This window comes from Lathyrus oleraceus, chromosome 4 (genome assembly GCF_024323335.1).
Source record: "Lathyrus oleraceus cultivar Zhongwan6 chromosome 4, CAAS_Psat_ZW6_1.0, whole genome shotgun sequence".
Classification (NCBI taxonomy): domain Eukaryota; kingdom Viridiplantae; phylum Streptophyta; class Magnoliopsida; order Fabales; family Fabaceae; genus Lathyrus; species Lathyrus oleraceus.
In genome coordinates, this window is record NC_066582.1 from 18,742,963 (window position 1) to 18,755,705 (window position 12,743).

The following is a 12,743-nucleotide window of genomic DNA, read 5'->3' on the forward strand; positions in this document are numbered from 1 at the left end:
ATTGTTTTATGCTTCCAATTTGTAAATCTCTAAATACATGATACATCATGATTGAATTTTTGGATATGTAATTAGACTTTGCATGTGAATTCCAGTACGCCTGAATATCCTGAGTGTTTGACTATATTATTTCTGTAATTGAATGCAATAAGGCATGCAGCATGCTGAGATCATACTGTTCTGAAATTCAAAACCCGCAGCCGCTCGCTAGCACATCGCTAAGCGAGCATGTAGCGAGCATTCGCTAGGACCTCGCTAGGCGAGGCAGAGGCGAACGGGACAGCCGTTGATATTTGTTATGTTCTATGCTAACCTGATCTATTCTATGTTAATTATGCACTGTTTTGCCTGACATTCATGCTGCTGTGTTTTCTTTTGCGGTGTAATCCTCGATTGCACCCTGATTGGTATTCTAACCCGTTTGCTGAATTTTGTAAAGGTTCACATATCCCAGGAAAAGAGTGTTGTTTAGGCCTTCCACTTTATTTGTGGGATACCCTTATGAAGATCCACCCTAAATTGCTTAATTAATTTTAATGTATTAATTTTAATGTTTTGATTTTAATGTGGAGATTCATCCTAATCACCTAATTGACTTTAAAATATGGCCTTTAAACATGTGATTTTGGACCTCTCTTTGCTGCCCTACGGTATTACGGTATAACGGTCATGTCCCGCGAATGTAGGGATACACTTAGCAAAGACCCTTCGGTTAAATCATCATAAAACAAATCATGGTCCCTCGGATGTTGCTTTCGAAAATACGATTTTGTCCCTCGATGACCCTTCGGTGTAGCCTACGGTTAAATGATGATCGTCCCTTCGAATGCTAAGGTATCCTCACAACTGTTGCCTTCAATGACCAATCGATGACCCTACGATGACCCTTTTACATCCAACGGATAAAACTACTTACTTCTCAATAGTAAGGACAGTTTTACCTTCATAAGGATAGGAAATGCCCGGAAAGACCTCAGATAGGTATAACTCTTAATTGCTTATTCACAATTTAAAACTACTTTTCACACCTTACACCTTTCAAAACCTCCATTAGAAAATCACCACTTGGCATACATTCGCACTAGAATCATAGCCGAGTTATATTTTTCTAAACTATTTCTAAAATTAAACGAGATAACCACTTTGTATACATTCATTCAAGAATCATTACAAAGTTAAATTCTCCTTTTCAAAACATTTCCTACACATTTCTCAACCACTTTTTCAAACTAGAAAAAAAACATAAATGATTGAGCAATTAAGAGCCCATGGATAACCATGGATACAAAGGGTGCTAATACCTTCCCTTTGTATAATGTACCTCCCGAACCTAAGAATCTAAATTAAGGTCTTTCCTGTTCTTTTCCACCTTTCCTTATTGGATAAAAGAAAAGTCGGTGGCGACTCTTGCTAACCGCGACATTGCGATTAAAAAACACAAAAAGTCAGTTCACCGTATGACATCAGGCATTCTGTCCTTTGGCACGATCACTTAAAGTGACTTGCCCCTGCTCAACGGAGTTCTCAAGTATTCTGCCCCCTGGTATGATCAAGTTTCTCAATTTATGCTCATTGTGGAAACTTTCTTAATGTCAAATGCTTACTCACGAATAAAACATGTTCATTTTGGAAATAATAATGCTAATGTTATGTTTATGCTAGTTTTAAAATCCAAGCATGTTCACTAGAATTATGACATAAAACGAATACATCACTAATGAGAATGCCAAATCAATACCAACATAAATGACAAGAAAATCGTTAGGTTCCAGTTCTAACACGATCTTACTAATTATAATATGCTTTCGAAATAAACCATGTTTCAATTAGGTCTTTTGAGGGTTATAACGTGGCCTGGTTCGCGGTTTGAGAAATAACAATTCATGGCTCAAAACTTATTCTAACCCACCCGTTCTCCTTGATGTTCTCTAGTCCTACGTTCAACTAGTTCGACACAAACACTCATTTTCCAACAGGGATTCTGAATGTTAGAAGTTACGGTTAAGGAACCAACGAGGTTGTCGGAGTGGAAATCGCCCACCTTTTGTTTGGTTTATAGCCACACAAATTTGTTCTTGCTGAGGATTTTTCTTTTGATTCCTCTTTTTCTTCTTCATTTTATTATTTCCCTAATTTTTGATGGGCTGATTCCAATTTGCAATCCACAAGGATGCCTTAACTTTTTCCCAAGTCACTTGTTTTCGAGTTTTCGACTTAGCGGTCTTTCTTTCTTTTTTCCAATTTTGGATTTCTCGTTTCTTTTTCTTTTGTTGCAACAAATCGTGTGACATTCCTTCACTTAATTTGAAAGGATTGTGACTACCTCGTTCCTTCTATTGGTGAGGGACAATCGTTATGGGTTTGTAGTTTTCGACCTCTTGTGAGGGATACGATATGATTTATCCTCATATAGGACATTCCCTTTTTATCTTTTAAAATCTGAATGCATGGTAAAATTAGTTGAAGACTACTCTGCCCCCGATTAAGCTCGAGGGTTTTTCGTACATAAATAAAACTCATACTCCTTGGCTCAAAGGGGTTGACTAGGGATTATCTTCCTTATAACCCATATGTTTGGGGATTCGAAATAATGCCTTACATCGCCTGCAAGGTTTTATTCAAAAACATACATGCAATGATTTAGTGTATTTCAATTTCATCATTCTCCTTTTGATTTTGCTTTAAAAAAAGTTTGATATTGATGAATAAAATATGAGTGGACACGAATGGATTGATTCAAAACATGCATATTTATTTCAATGTCATTATTATTTGAAAACAAACGAGTTTTTACATGTGAATATTATGATGACAAATAAGAAAATTACAAATGATTGAATGACAAAATGATCACTGACTTCCAAAATGTAGTAGTTGATGTGATAATCTTCAAGTGTTCCTTATCCTGGCTTCCACTTGCACTGGTCATGGAATTGTGGATGTGCCCTCATGTGGAGGCATGGGATTATATAGTATGTTAAGGCCACTTGGTGTGAATGCAATATCCTTTGAATCGACCAAATCTTTTACCTTATGCTTTAGAGATATGCAATCCTCGATCATGTGCTTGGGAGCCCCTAAGTGGTATACACATCTGGCATTTGTGTCATAGCTCTGAGGAAGAGGTGTTGGAGGAGGTCCAAATTCCCTTAGATGAACCACTGAGTTATTTAGCAAAAGAGGGAGAAGTCGACTGTATGACATAGAAACTAGGTCAAACTGTGTCTTTGGCCTCCTTGGTCTTTTCTTACCTTGTTGAGCATAGTTTCTCTACTAATTTGGATACTGATTTTGATTCTATGATGGGTTCCTTTGCCTTGGTTGGGGAACAAACAATGGCTGCTGACAGGGAGGCCTTGGAAGTCCGAGTTGTGGATGATATCTATGAGGCAACTCCTAATATGAGATGAAGTCCTACAAATGCATGTGAGGGACCACTTCTACTAAGACAACTGGTATATGATAGCTTTCTTTCCTCAATAATGTTTGCAGGATTTCCATGACCAGGCTCATCTGAGTCTTCATTTGGTTGACTTCCACCCTCAATGATTCTTGACCTCTCCGAAGTGCTTCCATGGTGATCTAAGACATAGTTCCAGTTCAAAAACGAATGTCAGGTAATCAACTAGTTATTCATAAGTGATTGGTGATATGGGGCTTTGTCTTGTTGGGAAGATATGCATGTACAGTGACAAATGCATGAAGAATGCAATGCTATGCAACATTATGAAATCTTATGCAATGCATTATATTTTTTTCAAGGGATGCAATGGTATGCAATACCATGGATTTATAGGGTTCACAACATCTTAGATAGTTTGATCATGAAGCTCAAAGTAGGTTGGAGTTTAATTTTCCTGCAAGAAAAACCCATGTCCCTTCACAAGTGAGTTTTAAGATTTTATGAAGATGCTTAAAGTCATGAACCCTGAGGCAAGAATATCGTTGTCACCATAAAATAACTTTTGGGACTCATGAAAATCTACTCTAAGTGAGGTCACCCTCAACTTTAAAATCCACAACTTGACTAAAGGTCCCCAGAGTCATGGATCCCCTTTGAAAGAATAGTTGTCGATGCAATTACGTGCCAACGAAATATCAAAAGGAATCTAATCTAGGCGGGGTCTTCGTACCTTCCCATAAATACAACTATGTCCGACAAGTCAATATGAAGCTCATAATATATCTCAGGTGTACTCTCCAAGCCTCTGTATTGGGCTTATCACTCAAGCATCAAAAACCAACCTACAAGAGCATAAAATATATATAGGATATAAAATAACAATAGATAAAGGCAAGTAATATAAAGATAAACATCCAAAGAAAAAAGGATACATGCATAGCTGGGCTTGACTCGCTTAGGTATTTCCTAGCAGAGTCGCCAACTCTCACGCCGAAAAAACTACAGAGTCGCCACCGAATTTTATATATTCCAAAGGAAAGGGAAATAGCGATAAAACCCCAAGAGAATGGTATTCGTGATCAAGAGCAGATTGGGAGTCAATTATGCAAGGGGAAGGTATTAGTACCCCTCACATCCGTTATACTAAACGGGAACCACTATGCTTGTTATTTGTACGTATGGATGTTGCTATCTGAAGGTTACTTGGTATTAGTTAATGGAAAGAGAAAATAAGTTTTAAAATAGTGTGCTCGTCAAGGATTATAACCATTGTTCCTACGTATCCTCATCGTGCAATAAGGAAGTGGGAGCTTAGTAGTTCCGAGTACAAAATGGAGTATGCATTGATTGTTTTTAGTAGACGATGTTAAAGGTCGCGTTCTAGTGGTTAACCTTGCTTGTATGATTGTGCATGGGAGGCTTAAGTGTTTTTTTTGTTTGCAGTAGAATGGATACGCTTGGATTGCATTCTAGTAGTTAAACATTACTAGTATACTCGCGCATGGGAGGCTTAAGCGTTGTTCATACTATGGTAGTGTTAGAACAATAATTGGTTATGCATCTATACCTTAAGTTTTGATGATAAAAATTTTGTATTTGTGTGAGAATAATTTTGGTAGCCTAATGGTTTGTTATTATGTAGTTTAACAACCAGTTCTGATTATGAGTATATGATGTGCAACGTCATCAATTTCTGAACATTGTGTTCCAATTCCACTTATGCGTCAATCATGAGAAGTTCTGAAATATGTTCAAGTTGCTGCTGCAATGATCTTTTTGCTTATGTGTTGATTCACTCTTGAGAAGCTTCTAAGGAGACGATATGTTGTTGCTACAACATTATCTCGATTTGTGCTTCTGGACGTGACTTTAGTCGTCAAACTTCTGAAGAATGGCAAGCTTCTAAAGTTTTGTTAGTTAGCTAAAGATTTTGAAGATCTAAAGCCAGACTACTAACATTGTCAAGGTTCTGACCGAAGATTCTAAAGTTTCTGAATCTAACTGTATGTTTCTTCATTTCATGCTTCATCAACTTTCATTAGAAGCCAATGAACTTGAAGATAAGATCAAATTTATACACGATCAAATAGTACATAGTACAAATCAAATATTCTTTCCATTACCTTATATTATGGGAAAATGGCATATTATACATCATAATTGTCACTGAATTTATGGGCAAAGGACAATATAAAATATCACTTCTTTCACCATCCAACAGTGAACAACCGCTCAATTTGGTTTCCCCATTTTGCCCTCCAACAGTCTTTTCTTATGCTATATAAGTGGGACTTGGAGAATTGAAAAAAATCAATCCAGTTAATGATGAAGCACTACAATATTTGACAAGCATATTTCTTTGTGAAAAACTATCATTTTTGTACACAGTTTTCTTTAAGTATTTGTTTATCATTTGTGTAAAATTTGCTTATGTAGAAGCAACCTGTAACATTATTCAAACTATTTGTTTTATTTTTCTTAAGGAGACTAAGGTATAGTCGGATCCTTGAGAAGACAAAGAAAGTTGTTCTTTGCGAGTCCTTAAGGAACTAGGATATAGTCGGATCCTTGAGAAGACAAATAAGGTTATTCTTTGTGATTATTGTAATTAGTTGACTATAGTGGATTAAATCCTTGTGTATAAGGTGAAATTATCTTAGCGGGTAGGTAGGAGTAGTTTTGAGTTTCAAGCGAACTAAGATTAAAATACTTGTGTTTTCATCTCTTCGTTATTAACATTTAAGTGGTGTTCTTGAGTTGGTAAAAAGCTTTTGTTTTTAAAACCCAATTTACCCCTCCCCCTTTCTTGTGTTTTTCACACCTTCAATTGGCATCAGAGCCCTAGTTATGATCGTGATAAAATATTTATCAACACTTCACCATGTTTAGTACCAACCCGTTTGTGTGATAAATAATTGTCACTGCTAATGTTATTAACAATAATGAGAGAGATCAATACAGTGCTAAACCACCAATCTTTGATGGTGAGAAATTTGATTACTGGAAAGATAGAATCGAAAGTTTCTTTCTTGCTTATGATGTTGATCTCTGGGATCTTGTAGTCGATGGCTATGTTCACCCAGTTAATACTGAAGTAAATAATATAACAAGAAGTGCTATGAGAGACCAACAGAATAAGGATTTCAAAAATCATCATAAGGCTAGAACTATATTGGTAAATGTTATCTCTTATACTGAGTATGATAAGATAACAAACATAGATTCTTCCAAATCCATTTTTAACTCTTTAAGGATGACTCATGAGGGGAATGCTCAAGTAAAAGAGACAAAGGCTTTGGCCTTAATCCAAAAGTATGAAGCATTTAGAATGGAAGATGATGAAGTCGTTGAGACTATGTTCTCAAGATTTTAGATGCTTGTTGCAGGATTGAAAGTTCTGGACAAAGGATAATCTATAGCTGATCATGTCAAGAAGATACTAGAAGTCTCCCTAAAAAATGGAGACCTATGGGGTAACTACTTTAAAGTTGGCAAATGATCTTAATAATATTAGTCTTGAAGAACTTGTTACTTCTTTGAGAAGCCACGAGATTAAAATCGAGGAAGATGAACCTCATAAGCGAGGTAAATTTGTTGCTTTAAAGTCCAAGCATGAGAAGATAAGAGCTTATCAAGCTGAGGAAGAATCTGAAGTTTCTGATTAAGACTCATAAGATGATGATGAGTTGTCTCTGATTTCAAAGATGGTAAACAGACTCTGGAAACACAGGCAAAATGGGCAAGGGAAGTTCAGAGTATCTAAAAGAATTGCTGGTCATTCTGATTCTTCACCTGGACAAAAGAAGCAAGGTTTTGGTAAAGAAGTTATCTACTTTGAGTGCAAGGATCCCGGACACAAAAAGTGAATGTCATAAGCTGAAAAAGGACATAAGCCCTAAGAAGAGTTTTTCTAAAGGCAAGAAGGGGATGATGGCTACATGGGATGACTCATAATTCGAAGAAGAAAATTTTGATGAAGAATAAGCCAATGTTACATTGATGGCAATTACAATTGATCTAGAAGGTTCCGAAGAACCAAAAGACAAAGTGCTGTCAGAATCAGAATCAGACTCCGACTCGGAAGAGGTATTTTCTGAACTATCTCGTTCTAATTTAGAATCATGTCTATCTGAAATACTGGAAAAGTACCAGAGTCTTCAAAGTAGGTACAAGGACCTTAAACAAGTCAAAGTAGTTGCTTCTGAAACTCACAGTGAGCTTGAGAAAGATATTTCTTCTCTAAATGAAAAAGTATTTTCTTTAGAAAGTAACTATTCTGCTTTGAAAAGTAAAATTTCAAAACTAGAGGAAGAAATAGTCTCAGAAGCTTCTGGTACTGATTGCGTCATTAGATATGACAGAGCATTCAAATACTTTTTTTTTGGCTAAAAGCATAGATAGAAGCAAAATGACTTCTTTGATCTATGGAGTTAGTAGAAATGATAAGAAAGGTTCAAGTTGTACATAAACTATAAAACCTGACGAAAGTCAAAAGGTAAAACCAAAACCTCTTTGTGAGCATTCTGTGCCTGCTGGCACTGAGCTTAATGTTTTTGCATAAACACAGAATCATACAAAGGGTAAGAACTCAATTTCGAAACCTAAGTATCATGCTCAAATTCCATGTGATTATCCTTTTGCACAAAGACCTAAAGTTGTAAGAAACTTTGGGAAAACTAACAAACGAGGACCTGGAAAGTGGGTACCTAAGGATAAAATAATTTATATTAAAGACATCCTTAGCATCTCAAATGAAACACCAGTCATGGTACCTGGACAATGGATGCTCGCGACTAATGACAGGCAGAAGGTTTATGTTCCAAGATTTGGAACTTAAGCCTGAAGGCTTTGTTGTTTTCAGAGGAAACCAGAAAGGGAAAATCATTGGCTCCAGAACTATTGGTAACAGACTGAACATCTAATTCCATTTAACACTTAACTGAATTTCATTTCACTCATAACTAACAAAAAGATCATTTTTCACAGAATTTCAAATTCCATAACTAACTTGTAACTGAATCTCACGGAGTTAGTTAATTGATAACAACTTTGAATCAAATCAGCTAACATGTTTAACCTTATGTTAATCCATATCTCTATAAATTTAATTCTCAATTCACACTTCAATGGATTTTCTAAAAACTCAAAGATTCATCACACTCTTCATTCGCCAACCAAGACTCATCACTGATCATCTTTCACCTTAAATCAACATAGACTCAGAGCTTCATCGTCACTCTCAAACTCTCTCTCTCCCTCTCTCTCTCTCACACACAAATTCACACTCATAAGGCTCAATCTCAAAACAAAGGAAAAGGAAGAAGAAGAGAATCGAGAAGAAGAAGAAGGAGATTCGAAGAGAAACAAAGGGAGAATAAACTTACTTGAAATTATGGTGACCTCCGCGTCTTCATCGGTGAGTTCTCGTTTTCCTTCACCGTTTGCTTCAATTCTTGTTATAGGGATGTAGATTTCAGTTAGGGGAATCAAATCCATAACCTTTATGGATTTGATTATAGAAGACCATGATTTAAATTTACATTTAATTTCTAGGGTTCATGTACAATCCGTTTCAATTTGAATGATTGTTAAGGAATTGTGAGAAACGGACACAGGATTCAGACTTAGGGCAGTGAGAGGGTGAAAGTGACATGAATTACTTGAAGATTAAGGCTCTAGCGCCGCCGGAGGCAACCTCCAATGCAGTGGAGGAAAGTTTCAATGGAGGGAAGAATTTGAGTTTGTACTTTTATTTGATCTGATGGAACACGAGGAACACATGGAATACATGTGGAATTTGAGCACGTGACGAAACATTTATTTTTGAATCTTTTCTTCATTAATAAACTATTGGGCTTGTTCCATGATTTTGGCCTAATTCCTTGCTACCTACACCATTCCTGCATTGCACACTCCCCTATTCCGCTGAAACTAGCATGGGCCTGCAATTGGGCCATACACCCATTTTACCTTTTGCACCATTATTCAATTGATCAAACCCCCCATGTTTAATTATTTTTAATGTTTTTTTCTGGTTCTTTTTGCCATTTTTGTTTACATTTAAATTGCAGTTAACTCATTTTAATACAAAAAATGGAAATTAACACGATTAGTTTTTTTAATTAGGATTAATTTGATTCGATTAATTCTTAATTGTTTTGGAAATGCATTGAAAAAATATATGATGGGTTGCATTTTAATTCACATGATTAAAAAAATTGCTTATAAGTACATGTAGTTTGATTTTAGCTTTACTTCATTCTTCAGAATTTTAATTAGTTAGAATATTAATCCGTTTCTTGATCTTTGTTAGATTTAATTGACCTTTTGAATTACATTGACGTTCTTGTTAGACATTGATATGCTTTTATGATTAGTTACATATTTTACCAATGACATGTTCCTTTAGTTATAGGTTTCTTTAGAATTAAGTTTAGTTGTTAATCTGATTTGTCCCAATGGTCTCAAGTCATTATCTCCTTGTGCATTAACTTTTCAACTGATCTCACTCTGATTGATTGAGTTGATCAAAGTTCACTTCGATCAATTAAATCATTTGACTGTAGTCATTTCCCTTGTCTATTCAAGTGATCAAAAGTCTCTTGATCACTTGATATAACCAATTCCCTGTACTGGATGCATTGGATCTCAAGATCTCAACAAGCTCAATACTTCACATTCAAGACCATATAAGTCAGACATTGTAGACAGACTGGATTATTGTTCAAGTATAACAAAGATTCTTCTTCAACATACTTAACAATTCTGACGCGAATTGTGCGCCACGGGCCTTAAGCAACGAATAATGATGAGAGGTATTTTTCTATCCTTATCTAGAGTACCTTTGAGTATGGGGCGTAGGCCCTAGCTACTCAGAGTATTCATCTTCATTCGTAGACTTTAGTGAAATTCAAGTCTAACAACTGGTAAGTATTCTTCCACACAAATGTAGCAAGCAGACTGGAGATCAAGATTTCAACCTATAAGGTTTCGTTTCCCCTTTCTTTTCTTTGTTCACTATAAGACTCAAACCATTTTGTGAATAAACTAAAGAACACTTTAAAATACGATTAGAATTATGCGCCACGAGCCTTAAGCAACGAAGAATGATGAGAAAGATCATTCATATCCTTGTCTATAGTAAATTTGAGTACGAGGCGTAGGACCTAACTATTCAAAGTATTCGCCTTCATTCATAGACTTCAGTACAGTTCTAATTAAAACATTCTCTTTCAAATATAAAAGAAAACTCAATTCATTAAATTCAATTTTGCTTTTGGGCATCTTTTCAAAAAGGACACGTTACTTCCGTTCTACCATGAACAAACCTTAAACCTCCCATGCGCGAGCATACAAGTAATGTTTAACTTCTAGAATACGATCCAAGCGCATTCATTCTACCATAAACAAACTAACGCTTAAGTCTCCCATGCGCGAACATTAACACTATTCATTAAAAACAACCAATGCATTCGTATTTTCTACCACAAACTAGAGAGCTCTGATTTCCTTGTTGCACTATAATGATACGTAGGCACGAGGGTCACGATTCTTATCGAACACCCTAATTATTAAAACCTTTTTCCCCTTTTGTGACTAATCTTTAGATAGTAACACCCATTCAAACAAGAAGAATAAAAATGAATCCCGTTGAGTACAACGAATGTGAGGGGTGTTAATACCTTCCCCTTGCATAACCGACTTCCTTATCCTTTTTCTCTCCCCCTGGGTTTTATTATGTTTTCACTTTCATTCGGCAATAAATAAAGTTCGATGATGACTCTGTTGTATCTTCGAGCGTGCGATGCGCTCGGGTATTTTTCGCATAGCTTCAACAGTACATTAGAATTTGCTGATCTTTTTCCATCTTTCCTCATAATCAGAACATCACCAATAACTTCAGTTGCTAGAGTATTGTCATTTACAAATTTTACCATGTTCTTCATTGAGGGTTTCATGTTGACAAACCGATATTTCCTACCAATCATGTGTGATGAGCATCCTGAATCCAAGTACCATTGGTTTTGGAATCTTTCTTCATCTCTTGTTGTGACCATCAACAACATCTCTTATTCTTCATGCTTTGCAAACTTTGCATCATTAGCTTGATTCTTTTGTTTTTCAGGACAATCACTAGAGTAATGACCATACTTCTGACAGTTGAAACACTGAATGTGACTTTTGTTAGATTTTTGACCACCACCTCTTCCTCTACCTACAACACCACTTCTTTGGTTTCTTTGGTATGGGGGCTTTCTCTAATTCGACCAACCTCGTTCTTGCTAATTTCGACTAGGAAAATTGTTATAGCCTTATCTACCTTTGTTGTCGAGCCACTTCCCTTTACCTTTCTTTTCTCTTGCTGATTGCGCTTGCAAAGCCACATGACTTTTCAACTTTCGAGCCGCTTTTTCATCGATTCTTTGTTCATGAGATTCAAGTGTCCCTTGAAGCTCTTCCTTTGTCAATGTCGACAAATCTTTCGACTCTTCTATGGCTACTACCATGTGGTCGAACTTTGGAGCCAATGACCTTAAGATCTTTGAGACAACTGATCTTGATGTCAATACTTCTCCACATACCTTGGTTTGATTCATCAGTTTTGTAATCATAGTGAAAAAATCAGTTATGCTTTCATTGTCTTCCATCTGAAGTAATTCATACGTTATTTTGTGAGTTTGTAACCTCACTTCTCTCACCTTTTCTGCGCGTCCAAACGATTTTTCAAGAATTTCCCATGTTTTTTCGCTGATTCAACATCACTAACCTCTTTGAAAGTGTCTGCATCAACATATTGATGGATCATAAAGAGAACTTTATAATCTTTCTTCTTCAATTCTTTGTGTGCAACATTTTTTTCATCCGCCGCGTTTGCTGCAAGCGGTGTCACTCCTTCCTTCATAAGATCCCAGAGATCTTGATAGCAAAAAACAATCTTTATCTACTTGAACCAATTCTTGTAATTCTAATTCTGAATTGGGAGACTCGCCGGAAAATGCTCGTTCGAATTATTCATCACCATCGTGTTTTGCTTTCCACGAATTGCTGAACTAGTGCTCTAGATACCAGATGTTATAAATTTACCAAAATCTATTGAGAATTTCGAATCAAATCTTGATGAACAAGATTCAATCACACCGATTGAATTTCCTCTTGTTTTTCACTCTTCACCCGAGTGAATCAACCAACCATAGTTTCAAGATTTCGCTGCACAATTGTAATATGAAAGAAAACAAATTTTGAATTGGGAAAAAAGATTAATATTTTGAAGAAAGGAATAAGAAGAAATTTTTGCAGAGTTTCTCTCTGCTCTCAAACTGAGAATTTTATTCTTTGCAAC